Source organism: Salvelinus fontinalis, chromosome 38 (genome assembly GCF_029448725.1).
Source record: "Salvelinus fontinalis isolate EN_2023a chromosome 38, ASM2944872v1, whole genome shotgun sequence".
NCBI classification, from domain to species: Eukaryota; Metazoa; Chordata; class Actinopteri; order Salmoniformes; family Salmonidae; genus Salvelinus; species Salvelinus fontinalis.
This window is the reverse complement of record NC_074702.1, coordinates 20,295,580-20,309,977: the sequence shown is the minus strand read 5'-3', so window position 1 is coordinate 20,309,977 and position 14,398 is coordinate 20,295,580. Positions and strand designations below refer to the sequence as shown.

The 14,398-nt window shown below is 46.3% G+C and overlaps 1 pseudogene; it reads right to left on the bottom strand.

Moving 5' to 3' along the window:
• Nucleotides 1-14,398, bottom strand: part of LOC129837162 (rho guanine nucleotide exchange factor 2-like) — a 57,529-nt pseudogene that overhangs the window by 2,473 nt on the left and 40,658 nt on the right.

The window sequence follows — 14,398 nt, the reverse complement described above, 5'->3', positions numbered from 1 at the left end:
TTTCCTCTGATTGAGTCATATTAAGGTAGGTGTTTTCACACTGTTTGTTGTGGGTGGTTGTTTCCTGTGTCAGTGTTTGTTGCACCATACGGGACTGTTTCGTTCGTTCATCGTTTTATGTAGTCATTTTTCCTGTTGTGCGTTCTTCGTGTTTTATGTAAGTTCGTATGTTCAGGTTTGTCTACATTCGTTTTGTTATTTTGTAAGTATTCAAGTGAAGTTCGTGTTTTTTCGTCTACACTTAAATAAATTCATTATGTCTAAATACAACGCTGCAGTTAGGTTCAATCCCTGCTCCTCCTCTTCGGATGAAGAGGAGGAGGAACGCCGTTACACACCCTACCAATGACTAATACCTTAGTGGCCCTAGACATTCCTTCCATCTGAATTTTTTACTCCGTATACATACAAACGTATACATATAAACAACAACAACTTAGACGCACACAAACAACGACTACATCTCATCTGCCCAGACCAGCATGCTCACACCTCCATCCCTAGTGCCTGCATTACTGCTTTCCCTTAGATATTCCAATTACTCTCAATACAGGAAAGATACACACTGTGGGTCAATTACTCACCTCTTGGACTGTCAGAGCGTGGTGAAACCTTCACTACATCCGCCTCTTCCTCTTCCTCCTCCTCCGACTCCTCCTCACTGCCTTCCTGTACGCCGTCCAATTGGTCCACTGGTTCCTGACAGGCCAATGGGGCGACAGGGCTGGGCTCGCCATCACCACTTCCTCTTCTTTTAGCAGGAGCCTAGTAAAGGAGAAAAGTAATCATATCCTGTTTGAGCTCACCTGCAGATCAACCACTAGTACTTCCTGAATGGCTTAGTGATTCAGCCAGTTGGGGTGAGGACTGTAAGTCTACCTAAACCCAAACACACTTGACCCCAAACTCCCACACTTGACATTCACACATCTCTGCCAGATGTTACTTTGCTCACCTGCTCTAAGGCTGTATCATCCACCACGGTGTCTTCGTTGCTGCCTCTGCTGCCTCTCCTGCCCCTCCTGCCCCTCCTGCCCTTATTGTCCCTGATCTGCTGCTCCAGCTGAGCCCTGGCCCTCTCGCTCTCCCTCAGCTTGGCCTCCAGGGGGCGCAGCCTCACCACCTCCTCCTGCAGCAGATCATGCTGCTTCTGGAGCATGGCCATCTCCCCCATGGCTGCCACCGTGCCCGCATCCAGACCTGTGTCACGTGACATGGAACGGCACAGCCTGGGGAAGGAGTTTGGAGGAGTGGGGGTGGGAGTGGAGGAACCTGAGGATGCAGGGCCAGTGCCCTCACGAAGGCGGAGCTCGAGAACAGAGTCCTGGTGAATGACGGCGGCCTGGGAGAGGGAGGGAGAGAGAGGAAGGAGAATGAGTTTTGAATCTAGGTTGGAGCTGGGGTGTAGGGAAGGACCACCTATGCAGTACAAAATGCCTCAAATGGATTCCAGTGTGTCATTCAGCCTCACCTGTAGAGAGTGGAGATGAGCACTGAGGTTCACAAGCCTCTGACACACCTCCTCATTTAGGGGTCTGTCCTGTAGCTGGTTACCATTTCTGTCCTGAGAGGATAAAAAACACCCACAAAACATGAAGTAATTATAAACGGATTATGTATTACAGTCACAGTTGTGGCATGTATTATGTATATGTTATCCAACCCTAAGGCACAGTCATCCTCTCTCACCTTGGACGCTGGACTTCCTTTGATTTCATGAGTCCTGTTGACGGAGATCGAATCTCCATCTGTAAATGGGTGGGACAGAAGGAGAGAGAAAGTGAGCTGATTGGTAGTGAGAGCTGAAACACTGTAGAAACCACCCTCCACCATCTCCCAGTTGTAAAAGACAAAGCAAAACCACTCACTGCTCACTGGCACCCCTTTGTGGTTCTGGTCACCATTGGTACCGTTGGTGCTACCGTTGGACTTGGGAAGCTCTATGTTGGAGCCCAGCAGCAACTCACTCAGCCTGTCAACTGATGAAAGGAGGGAAGGAGAGGGAATTCAAAACGAAAGAAAAAGAGGCATAGCAGCATTAATACCACAATGTAACATCGTCCTCGTCACTGAACAACACTACACCCAGGGGTTAATAACGGAGGTTTCGTTGGTGATCTCAGATTGACTCCTGAGAGGTTATGACTAGCTGATACTCATACTCTTATGGGGTGCTCATTATTTAGTTCTACCTCTCTGTCTGCAGCGCTAAGCTCTGGGTTAGGCCTCATTTAATACCTGCCTCTCTGTAAGACGGCATTAACCCTCACCTTACCCTCTATGGCACTGACCTAGGATGACCCAACCCTGCACCAGCCTCTCACCTCACTATTAGGTTGTGAAAAGTCAAACTGACCATAGATCAGGAATTAGAATGAAGGTAAATTCTACGTTCCCTTACCCTCTGAGATGGCATCGGTGAGTAGGTATTCTGCCTGTGGTGCATAGGGGGTGTCGGCCCGGAAGATGTTCCTAGAGTTGGTGGGAGGCGTGAACTCCTGACCCCCACCGGTGACCTCAGCCAGGTCAGAGAACAGAGTCACTCTCTCCTGGAGGAGCTCCAGCACCTCTCTGTCCTTCTGCTGGATGTCAGCTAGAAACACGTTCGAGTCAGTAAGATGCATCTTCAGGTCTAAAACGACTGAATATTCAGAACGATGCGGATGTTGTCTATTAAGGGAAGATAAATAGACAAGTGTAGCACAGGAATGATATAGAAAGAGACGGGTGGAGGAGTGTGAGGAGAGGAGAAGAGGTTGTACCTCTGAGTCGGCGCAGTAAGGCCTTGTCCTCTGTCTCTATCAGGGGGAAGTCCTCTCTGGACGGACAGCTGGAGGGAGAGAGAGAGAGTGAGGAGAAGGTGAGGTATGGTCGAAATAAGGATAATGCCGGGGCATAAGGAAGAACCCCTAGGATTCCATTAAGGATAATAGAGAATTCTCAAAATTGAAATCGGCAGTGGTCTGATTGAGTTGAGTAGGTTTGTGAATATTACAGTAACTGACCTGCTGACTGTCTGCTGTATGAGTCTCATCCAGTTGTTCCTGTCGTCTCGTGAGGCGCCGTGCAGCTCGTACATCTCTGGGGGGGTGGAGTCACTGATCAGGAACATCCCTCGCTCCTGATTAGCAATGTCCCTCACGATCAGGTTCTTCAGAGACAACACTGCAGGCTTGTCCTAAGAGAGAGAGATAGATATAAAGAGACAGAAAGGGGGGAGAGGTTCGCTCTGTGATATAACACTTAGACTAAATAAAGTTAGATGTGTGCAAAGGCAAAGACAGACGCAATGGAGGACCTGCTGAACAAAAGTCAGAAAGCAGAAGAGATGAGTAGAGAGGAGAGGAGGATGAGTCAGATGGAGTGGAAAGGAGAGGGGCAGACTTACTATGCAGGGGAAGAAATACTTCTGGTCTTTCTCCTGCATGAACACCAGGATGTCTGTCATCAGCAGGACCTGCACGTCTACATAGACATACAGAGTGGAACATTGTTAAAGATACATAGAGTGTGCACCCTCTTTTCTCTACACGTATTCTGTAAAGATACACAAACAATCAAACCCCCTTTATCTCTCTTCCTCTACCTCTTTCTCTCTCAGATACACACACACTCCCTCCATACCTTTGAGTCTGGATCCTTGCGTCTTCCACAGAAGCGTGCCCTCGTGAAGGAGCGTCCTGCGGAGCAGCTCCCCTCCCCTGAACACCCCTCCTCCCCTGACCTCCGCCTGGGCCCGGGGGTCCAATCTGGCCCTTATCTCCTGGAGCCTCTGGGTCCGCTCCAGCTCTGCCACCTGCTGGTCCACAGAGCTCAACAAGTCCCGGATCAGAGACAGGGACAGGGCTAGGGACTGGGCCTCCTCTTCACTGCCTGTTGGGGGTGATGGGGGGTGATGATGAGGAGTGTCTTGAGGTCAGTTGTATTCAAAAGCATTTCAGTTGTGTATAGTTATTCTACTGCTGTGATTGTAGTGATTATTCAGTTTAGTATTTTTTTTGTCTTCTCCCTGAGCTATAGTGGCTGTTCTGTGTTCAGCTTTTATGCTGTGTGAGTAGACTCACTAAGCTTCTATAGCTGTTCTGGGGTCAGGTCTTACCCTTGGTGTTGTCCAGGATGCGCTGGATGAGGACAGGGTATTTGGTGATGCGTTGAGTCACCAGCAGGATGCACTCCTGGATGCCATGGCGACGCAGCAGGGGCCCTCGGCTTACCCTCTGATTATGGGATGGATGAGATTTAATACCACTTATTATATATTAAGCAATAAGGTCCGAGGAGGTGTGGTATATGGCCAATATACCACGGCTAAGGACTGTTCATATGCACAACACGAAGTGCCTGGACACAGCCCTTAGCCGTGGCATATTGGCCATATACCACAAACCCCCGAGGTGCCTTATTGCTATTATAAACTGGTTACCAACAGTAATTACAGTAAAAATATTTTTTTTGTCATACCCGTGGTATACCGGCTGTCAGCCAATCAGCATTCAGGGCTCAAACCACCCAGTTTATAATGGCCAATTTAGCATGGCAAGAGTTGTTGTTATGCACAACGCGAAACGAAGTGCCTGGATACAGCCCTTAGCCGTGGTATATTGGCCATATACTACACACCCCCAAGGTGCCTTATTGATATAATAATCTTCAATTGGACATTAAACAAGTATTTGTGCGCCATACTCTTGTTTTATAATATACTATAATTACCACTTCGGCATTAAATGTAATAACACAACTAATTTGAATGTGTAAAGTAAAAGAGAGGTATAGATCCATCTAAAGGGGCTGAAGCCCAGGAGAAATCCCATTTTAGAGAATGCCAAGAACGTGCAAAGCTGTCAAGGGGAAAGAGTGGCTACTTTGAAGAATCTCAAATATAAAATATATTTTGATTTGTTTAACACTTTTTTGGTTACTATATGATTCCATATGTGTTATTTCATAGTTTTGATGTCTTCACTATTATACTACAATGTAGAAAACAAAAATATATTTTTTAAATAAGCAAAACCCTAGAATGAGTAGGTGTGTCCAAACTTTTGACTGGCACTGTAAATGGCAGTAAAGATATGTTAATTCATGGGCATTCCATAGGAGCATGATTGGACCACAAAGTTAGGACACTTATGAAGGTTTTGAGGCCAGACCACATCCTTGTGACTAGTGTTCGTTAGGTAATAAAGCAGAAATAACTTGTTCATGACTCTTTATTGGATAGAACATCTACAATGTGATAGTTGTTTCTGCCATTCAGTGTTATCTGTTCAGCACTCCTCCTCGCTAAGGCATGTGAGACACCCCTCAGCTGGTACCTTCTGACACGGACTGCTGAGCTCACACACACAGCACACATTTTAAGCATGCTCTTGGGCCTTCCCCCCTTTTCTGTACCTCTAACTCTTCTCCCTCCCTGTGACCCCCCCACTCTCACTCTCTCTCTCACTCTCTCTCTCACTCTCTCTCTCACTCACTCACTCACTCTCTTACCCGTATGAAGTGCTGAAACCTCTTGTCTCTGGCCAGCAGTTCCTTGTACAGTTTCACAGCTTTGGGGTGGCGGCTGCAGAACTCAGCATAGGCTTTCCTCATCTCATCTGCACACTGACCTGAGAACTGAACACACACAATGGGTATCAACTCAGTCAGTGTGTCTGTGCATGTGTGTATAATATGTTATGATTCTGCATATGTTCGTTGGGTGTTTAGTATGAATGCATTCTAATGTTAATGGATGGCAAAGTTGGTACATGCGTACCAACGCATTATCAACCAACTCGGGTTCTGGGTGTGTGATTGTGGATGTGTGTGTGTGCCCAGTGCGTTTCCTACCTGTTCAGTCAGTATATCCCCCAGTTGGTTGATAGTAAAGTTGGTACTGGTCCCGGGGGCCAGGCTGTGTGTGCGTCGTGTCATAAGCTGGGAAAGGAAGTGCGTGTGTAGCGCCATCAGCTGCTCCAGACAGGGGAAGACAGCGTGTGCCACGCCCGGCTCCAGCAGCACCTCGTCCAGCATGCCCTGCCGGAACACCCCCTCCATGATCCGCAGGGTCCTCACGTGGTGGAACTCTGTCTGGATCAGCTCTGAGAGGGGCACGGAGGGGAGAACAGACAGAGTTATGGACATACAGTACCTTTACATAACACACACACACAGAGACAGAGAGAAGAAAGGGATAGAGAGAGAGAGAAAGAGATAGGAATAGAAAGGAATATAGCGAGAGAGAGAGGAGAGAGAGAGCGTGAGAGAGAGAGAGAGAGCGAGAGCGAGATAGAGAGAGGAGAGAGAGAGAAAAGCGAGAGAAAGAGTGAGGAAGAGAGGTGTTCTCACCATAGATGACGTCTTGTCTCTTGATGACGTCTTTGCGGTGCGTCTGCAGGTAGGAGGGGTCTACGGCCCGGCTCCATGAGTCAGCCTCAAAGTCCTTCCCCTCCCTCTCCAGCTCCTCCAACATGGCAGCATAGTACACCTCCCCCTCGTCGTTGAGGGACTCCATAGACATGGCTCTGTTTCTGAAGTTCAGGGAATCTGTGGACTGAGACAGGATCCTCCGCAGCCCCAACGGTGAGTCGTCATTCAGATTCCTGGGAACACATGTTACACAACGTTTCAAACCACTTCATATCAGTTCCCTACTCGCATAGGTAAACCAACTGATGACTCCACACAGCAGCTTGCTCACCCTGCGAGGTTTTGTGTGGAGACACTCTTGGAGAGGGAGAGGCCAGAGCGGACACGGCGGGAGCCCAGCAGGGACTGACGGAGACTGTCGGACGGATAGATGGCTGAGCTGGGCCGCTCCTTCATCATAGGGGCTGGAGAAAGAGAGAGACAAGGGGTTCAATTGAACTTTTCCTGTCCAAAAGGATTTAAATCCATATGATGATACTGCAGTGGCATAGACCAGCCAACAGGTGGCAGCACCACTATATTCACATGCAGACAAGAGGCATTAATTGCGAAAGAAGGAGAGGAAATAGGATAGAAGTTGTTGAGGAAAAGAGATACTAACTTTTGGTCCTCAGAGCTACGTTCTGCAGCGCGGAGTTGTTCCTCACCAGGGCTAGCTTCTGTTGCTGCAAAACACACAGAGAAAACACCTTCAGACCAATGTCTCATCCAACAGTCAACTTCTCAAAGAATAAAGGCCCAACTTTTGCTTTTCATACATAAAAAACATTCCTTTCCCCTCTCTCCCCTCTCTTACCTTTTGTTTCATCTTGGCACAGTTGGCCAGTGTGTCTCGACAGCGGTTGTGGATGGTGACATTGCAGGCTGCAACACAGAAACACAAAGATCAATTTCCCTGACACTCCACAATATCTGCATATGCACTGTTGATAAGAATGGTAACTAACTTCATGAAATCACAAGACTATTTTTGAGGCACTTGTCATTACGGGTAAGATGCGTTGCTTACAGAGTGGTACACATGACTGGTGAAAGGTTATGAAAGGTGCCAACTCTTTCTGTTCCAGATAGGGTTATCAATGACACATTGTACATTTGATACTGGCACTAATTTCATGTGACAAATAACCCTTGAAACCTATGCTTTCCGACACCATGTAAAATGTTACCACTATTATTAAAATCTCTCCTATGTTTCAAAACACCCCTTCTCCCCTCCTCTCTTCCCTCAGCTTTACTCTCTCTTCATTGTTAGAGGGGCTCCACTTCCTAGTACATGTTTTCTTGACAGGAAGCTCTCCTGGAATGGCGCTGGGAGGTTGAAGGGATGTCTGAGGCAGGTTATCGGTGTGTAAGTGTGTGTGTGTTCTGAGTCCTGGGAGTGTTGTTGCGTCAATATGAAACGGCCTAGAAGTGTTTATGAGAGTTCCTGCCCACTATACAGGGTTGTCTTTGTTCTAAGAGCAGCCCAAGGCTAGACACACACACACACACACACACACACACACACACACACACACACACACACACACACACACACACACACACACACAGAGAAAACAGAATCTCCCTTACAAAACTCTACATATTCCTTTACTTTAGTCTTTCCAATGTCTCTGCCCAGATTCCACATTTGCTACCAAAGCAGGCTAACTACAGCAAAAACACTTGTCAGAAGTATGCTTGCTTTGGTGGGGTGCATTTCCTTGGTGCCGTTCCTATTTTCAACCAATAGTTTCCACACACATGAGAGGGAACACAGGGCTAAAAATACACTCTTTTCAGGGTGTGTTCTCCATAAAAGACAACATTTTACAGAGCATGGACTCAGCTAACACACTTTCTACTTAAACCTCAGAATGAAAGGCACACTGTGACTCATTCATCGCTCAAACTCTCACAACACATGCAGACCCTTACACACACACACACACACACACACACACACACACACACACACACACACACACACACACACACACACACACACACACACACACACACACACACACACACACACACACTACAAACGATTTAAACATACTCAAAGCCCCTCACACATCACTCCTTACAGAAGGACAAACACATCCAGTAGATATTGTCCCCGATGCTAAAACAAACAGACTAGGCCCCTTGCTCACTAAACCAACATGCCAGTGTTGGACCAACACTGTTGGTGCTGAAATGATGGCTGCCTTCTCCAAGGCTCGTACAGACATTTGGAAAGTACTGTTAGACCCTTCCCCTAAAGCTCAACATCGCTGCAATGCTCGGAAACTAGACTGGAGACTGGAGAAATGCTTTGGGGTTTCAAATACTGCCTAGAATCCCCCCTTCCATATGACACAATATAATTTACAGCTCACATGTCTTTAGCTAATTATCATATTTATGTGTATGATAATACTGTACACTGAGTGTACAAAACATTATGAACACCTGCTCTTTCCATGACATAGACTGACCAGATGAATCCAGGAGAAAGCTATGCTCCCTTATTGATGTCACTTGTTAAATCCACTTCAATCAGTGTAGATGAAGGATTTTTAAGCCCTGAGACAATTGAGACATAGATTAGGTATGTGTGTGCCATTCAGAGGGTGAATGGGCAAGACAAATTATTTAAGTGCCTTTGAATGGGGTATGGAACAGTAGGTACTTTGGCGCAACCTGTTTGTGTCAAGAACTGCAAAGCTGTTGGGTTTTTCACACTCAACAGTTTCCCGTGTGCATCAAGAATGGTCCACCACCCAAAGGACATCCAGCCAATTTAACACAGCTGTGGGAAGCATTGACGTTAACATGGGGCAGCATCCCTGTGGAATGCTTTCAACACCTTGTATAGTCCATGACCTGACAAATTGAGGCTGTTGTGAGGGCAAAAGGGCGGGGGGGGGGGGGGGGGGGGGGGGGGGTTCAATATTTGGAAGGTTCTTAGTCTTTTGTACACAGTGTATATCCCCACTATTGTAGTCTGTGTGTGAGTGTAATCTAGGGCCCTCAGATTACGTCAAAATGAGCCAAACAACAATGGCCTGTTCGTCTTAATCTGAGTCTTTATCTGTGTCTGAGGAGGTAATCTCACATGTACAGACACAGAGCTATGCAGAGGCTACACACATTAAGTTCCACCCTGCTGGACACCCAGGGACTCTATTTGTCAGTTATCTGTTCATGCAGAGAACAATAAGAGGTGAGGCAGGAAATAAACACGAGTCTAAATGTTGATGAAAACAAAAACAAAATGTCTTTCTCTGCAGTAATGGAATAAAGGGTCCCTGAAATGAATTAGAAATAAATAATAAGAAATAAAAAGATACCTGTGGACTTCATTCAAATTCAAGCCAAACATTGATGTACAACAAGAACGCGTACTTAATTGATGGAATACATAGACAACATTGTAAAAGCATTGACGAGAAATCATCCCTGGTGACTCCAAACCGGAAACATCCACTCAGACATGAAATCAATGGATTCTCCCAAAACAGGCGGTGCTACCTACTCTACACACACACACACACACACACACACACACACACACACACACACACACACACACACACACACACACACACACACACACACACACACACACACACACACACACACACACACACACACACTCTCCCCCGCACCCAGCCTAAACATATGTCTCCCCTGTCCCAATTCACAGGGGACCTCAGATAGCAATCCCGATGTAGGACAATGTTATGACCCCGTATTAAAACATCTCTGGGTCTCTGAGGCAATATGACTCTATATCAGACCACTGTGTTAAACGGGAGTGGGATAACTGTTACCCTCAGCTCATCCATCATTATTACTGTTAGGGACCACTAATGTCTGTGGACGCAGAGAGGAAGAGGGATTGGGACTGTGTCTGTGCGTTCGTGCAGACCTGCCTGTCTATGTGTGTTTGTCTATGTGTGTGCGTGCAAGTGTGTGTGTACGTGTGTGTTAACACACGTCAGTGTGGCAGATCGCTTGTTAATCTCCAACACTCCAACTGCCAGATGCACTATTTCCAGATTACAGTCGGGGAGTGAGGTAGCAGCTGTGTATTGGGGCAAGAGGGGGAGAGAGGGGGATAGAGCGGGGCTGTTTCAGATCCACCAAACAAAGAGAAAAGCCCCTCTCTCAACAGACAGTGGGCTTCATCATAGACCTACTGTATAATCTCCTGAACCTGCATTCTGTACTGTAGTTACACTATAGCTACTTTGTCATTCTCCATCTCTATATTGGGTCGTACAGGTCTAATGGTTGTGTTGCATCTGATTATAACATATTAGCAAACTGAGATGACAGTGACGCGATAACACAGGAATTAATAAAAGGTAAAAACGGTGAAAAATATTAGTTCAGTTTCACATCAACCTCCAAGACAAACTGACTATGACTGACCCAAGGCATGCTGCCTAAACCAATTTAAAATCTTATCTAATCTAAATCAAATAGACTCTCGACTGAAAATATCTTAACTGGCTCAGAATTTGAATATATGAACAGAGAAGCCAACAATGGTATTCCCAACCTGAAATAGCCTCACAGCTGGCTCACACCTCAGTCCTCTCTCCTACTTAGGCATCCTCTCTCTTTCTCTCCATCTCTCCAGTGTAATTTGCAATGATAATGAATTCATGCCCCCTTCAGCCCAGTTCGCACAAATACACACCCAGACCTGACCCTCTGAATATAATTATGCCCCCAACCCAAATCAATAGCCTATGATCACTGTTCTATCTAAACTACAGCTGCTGTACCCCCCACTGCAATCTCTGTGCCCACCATCTCTCTCATTCTCAAGTACCGGAACTCTCTCTCTCTCACCCCCCCCCCCCCCCTCTTCGGCAGCAGACATGTGTAATCACACCCCATGCCAAGAGCCTTCCCTCTCCTACCCCCATGCCCCTCTGTATCCCCTCCCTCCCTCTGTGCTACCCTTCTCTGTCTGTCTGTCTCTCTTCTCTCTTCTCTCTTTCTCTTTGAACCTGGTCTTCAGAGCCGTAGGGGTCAAGGTAATGAGGTCGAAGATGGAGCCACTATTTCTTCAACTTGAAGGACAATAAACTTCATCCATACATCAATATTCAATCAAAATAGGTAATAGGGCTTGATAAGAAGACAAAAAGCATCCCTCTTTCCCTTTAGGAATGTACGTTTGGATTGATTTAATGATAAATACAAATGTCAATTGACTATGACTGTCAATTGAATTGTTTTTGTTGTGGGGGCAGTGTAGTGTTATTGCATGGTATAACGCTCGTTTCAAAATGGGGTAAGCAAAACAAAAATACAACTCACAGTATGGACTTCCTCTTTCTATCTCAGGCAAACTCCTCTCTGTCTGTTAGTGTCATCATGCATTATCTATACAGCTTAGTCTCCTACTCTGTATTTCTGGCTTACTTGTTTGTTAACTAATATCTCTCCCTCCCCCTCTGTCTCTCTTGACCTGAAAACTGATGGCCCCTGAGGAGTCTTTTCACTCAATATGTTCTCCTCTACCTCCACCTCTTCCTTGTACCCGTCTTTCCCCCTCTTTATCTGTCCACCCTTCTCTCTGGATCTTCCTCTATTTGTTTGCCCCGTTTGCCCTGGAGTCTGCCTTCTCCCACTCCACCCTCTCTCCCTCTTTCTTTCTCTCTTTCTCCCCCAGCTGTTCCTCCAGGCCAGTGGAGAGAGGGGCAAACCGTCTGATCTGTGCTCCCCACACACTAGCACTATTGTCTGGGCCGGGCAGGGGAAGGGAGAGGGTTCTCCTAGAAGTCAACAGCTGATTGATTCTCAAAGGGAGGGAGGGAAGGAAGGGGAGAACGAAGGGAAGCAAAGAAAAATACTCTCTCTGTTTCCTTCCCTCTTTTTCTCTGTTATTTCCTTCTTTTGATCCATCTCTTTGGCTCATATGTCTCTTCTACCTTTATCTTTATTGACCCACACGTCCTACCCCATCTCTCTCTCTCTACCCATATTGTTTGAATCTTCTTTTTCTAGCCCCAATCTCTCTCTCCTGCTGTTCTTTTGTTCACCCTTTCTCTTCCCAAGAAGAAAGAGAGACAGTCACACTAGACAGTCACTAACCTCTCACACTCACACACACACACACACACACACACACACACACACACACACACACACACACACACACACACACACACACACACACACACACACACACACACACACACACACGAAGGTCATCTTCCTAACAGTCCAATATGACAACCCTGGGGCAAGATGTCTGTTGGTCCACTGATCTGGTGATGCATCAATACACCAATACCCCGATAATGTTGTCGCTAATAACATTAGGCTTTTGTCTGGGCCCTGTGAATGTATGTACTGCCTACAATAGTGTGTGTGTGTGTGGTACTCACTGGGGCAGCTGAGGGCCTCTTTAGCGGTGATGCTCTTGTTGCAGGCGGAACAGAGGGTGGTGGCAGACACGGTGAGGGAAGTGAAGAGGTGGCCGTTGCTGTAGCGCGCCTCCCGCTCCCGCGCCTCCTTCTCCCTCTCCTTCATCCGCTCCTTCTCTTTGTTCTGTAACCAAAGACACAAATCAGCGCCAACCGATGCAATCTGTGTGGATATTAACTGTTTAAAACAAGTCACTCTCGCTCATCTCACACTGTCAACCGTTCTGTATATTCTACAGCTGTGAGATGCTTGTCTGGTGCCCAGGTCTCCTCATACTGTATATGCAGCATGCACTTTGTTTCATAGAGTAAGTTTCACTGGATGAGGACAGCTGGTGCATGAGGAATTGTAAATGTGGTGTTTTCAGGAATAGTCTCCCTCTCCCTCCCACTCAGAGAGATTGACAGCCTAAGGACTGTCTTTAATCTCATTGTTACACTACAGGGCTCGCCATGCTGCCTCAGCATAACTCAAGTGCATTCAGTGTGAGAGTGTATTCAGTGTGAGAGTGTGAGAGTGTATTCAGTGTGCGTGTGTATTCAGTGTGAGTGTGTATGTAAGCAATTGCGCCTGCATGTGTCCTTGTGCATCTAAGAATGTGTGTGTGTGTGTGCACTACGCTAATTAGTGTAGGTGCATGTGCGTGCATTTGCAATTGTCTAGGTGTGACTAAAATGTGAATGTTCCGGTGTTACATCGCCTCTGTAACATCCAGCTGTTCCTAGCATGGTGCCTTATTTTATACCACGCATGTTAATGCCAGCCTGTCTGTCTGTGTCCAGACCAGATCACCAGTCTATGTTGCTGGCTGTGCTGCTAAGTAAACAGAATGGTCAGGTACCAAACAGCTTCTCACAGCCGGTGGCCTTTTAGTCACAAACTAATCTCCTGATGTTGTGAACACAGACAAAGTAGTCAATCTTCAGTGGCTTTGTCACTCTCTGTTTTCCTAAATGCTCTCAGCTAATTATCAACTCAACAACACGTGGTGTTACGATGAGATTGTGTATCCACTGCAGCTATAGTGCATGACTTCCAGGTGCTTCCAGTAGGTTCTCAGTAAGCACTTTAGGCAATTATTTATGTTCAAGAGGATAACTCTGCCATCAAATTTGTTTTGGAAATTGCTCAAAATGGTATTCCATGTCATATAATCCTTGTGCATCACCATAACTGCTAATGCTACCAAAACAAACAGAACCAAAGCTGTTTTCAAATACCCAACAGGTCTATTATCTGAAATGATGCTGGTTGTACTGTATTTTCTAAAATATTGAGATGACATGATCAACAAAGCACTTTGCCAGAGTTTGTAGTAGTACAATAGTAGTAACAGTAGTACTACACTCTTAGAAAAATGTGCTATCTATAACCTAAAAGGGCTGTATGCCTGTCCCCATAGGAGAACCCTTTGAAACCCTTTTTGGTTTGAGGTAGAATCCTTTTGGTTCGAGGTAGAACCCTAATGGGTTCTATGTGGACCCTTTCCACATAGAGGGTTCTACATGGAACCCAAAAGGGTTATCACTGAAGAAACCTTTTGGAACCCTTTTCTCTAAGAGTG